Source organism: Coccinella septempunctata, chromosome 8, assembly GCF_907165205.1.
Source record: "Coccinella septempunctata chromosome 8, icCocSept1.1, whole genome shotgun sequence".
Lineage (NCBI taxonomy): Eukaryota > Metazoa > Arthropoda > Insecta > Coleoptera > Coccinellidae > Coccinella > Coccinella septempunctata.
The window spans coordinates 10,215,874-10,220,382 of NC_058196.1; the positions used below are offsets into that span (position 1 = coordinate 10,215,874).

The 4,509-nt window shown below is 30.6% G+C and overlaps 1 long non-coding RNA gene across 1 annotated transcript; it reads right to left on the reverse strand.

The window, feature by feature from the left end:
- Window positions 1-1,626: 1,626 nt before the first annotated feature.
- On the reverse strand, window positions 1,627-2,494 carry LOC123318946. Its single transcript, XR_006538427.1, has 2 exons — window positions 2,079-2,494; window positions 1,627-1,830 (listed from the first exon to the last, which is right to left on the reverse strand). It is a non-coding gene; the product is annotated as an uncharacterized LOC123318946 (long non-coding RNA).
- Between the last annotated feature and the right edge of the window lie 2,015 nt (window positions 2,495-4,509).

Here is a 4,509-nt window from a genome sequence, read left to right on the forward strand (position 1 = left end):
AAAATTGAAAGTATTTCATCCAAATTATGACTATCCTTTTATATTAAAAACGGATGCATCAAAAGAAAAATTTGCAGGTGTATTATTTCAAAAATATCAAGATAAGGAGGTCCCAATATGTTTTATTTCAAGAATCACAAAACCATATGAGAAAAATTATAGTGTATCCGAATTAGAATTAGCAAGTATCATATTTTGTATAAAAAAATTGAGGTTTTATTTACTGGGTGATAAATTCTATATAGAAACAGATCATTCAGCACTCACAAACATATTGAAGAATAGATTTGGAAATAGCAGAATACATAGATGGGCTCTTTTACTACAAGAGTATGATTTTGAAATTCGACATATACCAGGAAAATCAAATTTGATTCCAGATATATTATCAAGAGAAGGAAACCAGAAAAAGGTAAATCAAAAATATATAGGGATTAATGTAATGAAAGATGCAGATGGAATTTTTTCTTCAGATATGATTATTGAGTCACAGCAACAATTAGAAGATAAAGAAAAACAAAAATGCCAATTGAAAAATGGAATATATTTAAAGAAAGCACAAAATGAAGAATTATATGTTATTACAGAAGATTTATGCAGAAGAAATTTAAAATATCTACATGAGGAATATGGACATATTGGATCAAGGAAGTTATGGTTGTTATTCAGAGAAAATTACATCACAAAGCATGACCAAAGATTAGCAAAGGAAATAACATCTACATGTAGAATATGTCAATTAAGCAAGAATGAAAATAGAACAAATACTAATCAAACAAAAACAATAACAGCAAATAATCCATTAGATTTAGTAGCAATTGATTTTCTAAGTGATCTGATATCAAGCAAAAGTGGAAATAGACATATTTTAGTGATTTTGGATATTTTTTCAAAGTACGTTAAATTGTATCCATGTAAAAGAACAAATTGTGAAGAAATAAAAAGAAAATTCAGACAATATATGGACGAGTTGGGAGCAGTTAAGGCTTGTATACTTGATAATGCCACATATTTCAGAAATGAAAGATTTGAAAGGTTTTGCAGTGAAAATGAAATACAATTAAGATTTACAAGTATTCGACATCCAGCTGCTAATCCAGCAGAGAGATATATACGAGAAGTAATAAAATTTTTGAGAATTATAAATCCTGATGACCACACAGAATGGGAAAATAATTTACATAAAGTGGAGAAATTCATGAATTGTGTGCCGAATACGAATACTGAAGAATGCCCAATAGTATTGATGAAAAATGAATTACCTGAAAGGAAATGGGAATTTGAAAACAACAGACAATATCAAGAGATTGTGAATGAAGTCAATAGAAGAATGGAAATAAATGCAACTAAATTTTTGAAGAAAATGAAAAAAAGAAATAAAAAGAAAACAAAATTCGAAAAAGGAGATTTAGTAATAGTTAAAACATTGAGGGTATCTAACAGAAGAGAAGATAGATGTGCTAAATTCTTATTTCCATTTGATGGACCATATAGAGTTGAAACAGAACATCCTGTGAACAGTTATGTATTGAAAGATTCGAATACTGGTGCAATTAAAGGAATATATAATATAGAAAGCATTTTTGAATATAAAAGGATATGAATCACGAAGGTTCATAAAATTAGTTTCTATTTGCATAATTTAAATTTATTCAAATATCAACAAATTTTAGGGGAATTTTTATGGTTCAAAGTATTACGTTCAATATAAAATTCCAAATCACATTTGAAAAGGATACATTATGATATATTACTTATATATTCAAGTTGAAGTACATACTTTTATACTGATATTCAAAATTCATATCCAATATCTATTGAGGCCAATGACTGAAAATGAAAAATTTAGATTATAAAATTTGTGAATAGTGTCTATGAATAGATAAGTTGAAAATTAGGAAATCAAGAGTGTAGGAAAGTGAGGGGATGGAAACCAGGGAAACAAGAAAAAAAAAGAAGGGAGATATGAAGATCGAGAGTAGAAAGAAGCATTGCAGAAATTATAAAAGGTACAAATCGTTTGAATAATTGAAAATTGAAGCCAAAAACTCAGTTGAAGTAAAAACAGAAGGTATTACCATATCAAGACGATAATATTTATATATTTGGAAGTATACTACTGGCTGTTGAATTACTTTCATAAAAGTAACATTCATTGTGATCCTGTGCAACCAATTCAACGGTGGAAGAACCTAGAAATAATAGCTGAAAGCAACATATCCAGAGAACAAGAAGCCAAGGAGCATTTTGGTGTGAAATAAACTTTACAGACAAACATAACCTACATTTGAATTCGTGGATATTGGACCATAGATTAGTCAGTAACATAGATGTAAGTGTAGTTTTCCTTTTCATATAGAATTAGATTTAATTAATTATAGGAATTTAATTAGAATATTTCGAGATTTTGAATTGAGATTATTTTTAATGGCATTAAATGTTATATTAATATATATAAATTTTTCATTTATCTTGAATCCTCAATAGTGATAGAGTCTACCGGGAATTTCAAAATTTAATTTTATCATTTATTCGATTCTAAAAATTCATTTTCATTTTTAACGAAAAAACAAATAAAAGGAATCATAACAATATATATATATATATATATATATATATATATATATATATATATATATATATATAATATATATATATATATATATATATATATATATATATATATATATATATCTATGTACAGCGGTACATATTGGGACCGTTTCGGAGATCGCGCGGTACATATGGGGACCTTCGGTACTTATTGGACCGGTCCCCATATGTTTTTAGATGCAGCGGTACTTATTGGGACCGATCCCCATAAGTTTTCGTAAGTCTATCGGTACATATCAGGACCGTTTCAAAAATAGATACAACGGTAATTATTGGGACCAGTGTCCCAATAAATCTAATCAGGATTGGCAGAAAAAGGTAAATAAAATTGTATACGTGACAATAATCGGCCGACTGCCACTCCCGTTCAAGTTAAAGATTCCGTATTCTATACAATTTTATTTACCTTTTTCTGCCAATCCTGCTCCTGTATCCGATGATGAATGCCCCCTTCCTAATCTCAATTCAAATTAACCGAAAAGTTAAGTCCCATCCCAAAATTATTACAGGGTCGTTATCCCCAATTGGCAAATAAACATTAACTGTCATTTGTCAGGTAGTTTGAGATTTTGAAAGGGGGCAGAAATTTCGGTGGTCATCTTACGGTTCTCAGAAAAAAATTACGTACCTAGCCATTCCTACGAGTATATAAATGAACGTAAATGGGTGTCTTTGTACAGTTGTGCTTCGTTTTTCAATCGTGTCAGTACAGTTTAAATTTTTAATCTACAGTGTGTTTAAAACCTGAAATATGTCGCGAAGAGAGAATAAAACAAGACACCACAATTCTCGCAAAATGGTAAGTGCATAAAAGTTTTCTGTAAAGAGATTTGCAATGATTCTTGAAAATTCTTGTATACGCGGAATCTTTGATTCGTACAAACATTTTAACAGTATATTCTTGAGGTCAAAAAAAACATTTTTTTCCTGAACCATTTTTTCCGAATCGGCTCGGTTTAAAAGATACACGCTGATGAAAATATTTTCTCTCACTAAAGGTTTTATCGAATGAAATGAATTTCGCAATATAGTTTATCATTTATTTGATGAATCTTTTTTAAACACAAAATATCACCTACATCTCCAGTTTTTCCATTATGACCATTACGTACCATGAACTGATTTGACTGATTGCAATTCTGTTTGAAAGAACCATATATGTGTAGTGTCAAAGATTCTGCTTTTATTCTGAAGGGAATCTTGTTTTTCTATGGCTCATTATGAAAACTTAAAATGGCTATATCTTTTTATCAGGGCTGAATCGAAAAAAATGGTATAAAAAAATGTTTCTTTTCACCTCGATAATATATTGTTTAAATATTTGTAAGAGTCACAGATTCATCCTGTATAGACCGACTGAATTTTTGTTGTTCACAAAACCTGATATATAAGTATTAACTTCATAACAATCGCCTTATTTCTCTTAAATTCTTTACAGACCATCAATATTCCCAAAGAAAATATTGAGGATCCTCAGAAAACCGATCTTCATGTGGCTGTCGAAACGGGAAATTTGGAGAAAGTCCTGTTTTTATTACGAAAAGGAGCTAATGTCAATGCCACTGACTCGAAAAAGGTTACCCCCCTCCACCTGGCTATACAATTTAGGCATCTCCATCTGGTTGAAACCCTGGTGACTAATGGTGCCAATATTGAAGCAGAAACATGCGACGGTTCCAAGCCTATCCACATGGTGAATGATAGCAGTGAAAAGAGAAAAGAATGCATTGAAGAACTTCTCAAATATAACGTCGACTTAGATGCCATTGATATAAGGGGGAACACCCTGCTGCTGCTGATGGCTAAAAAATGGCCTAGTCCTGAATTGATCAGGCTACTTCTAGATAACACCAGCGATGCCAGCAACACCGATTTCAAACTGAACAATTGTCTGCA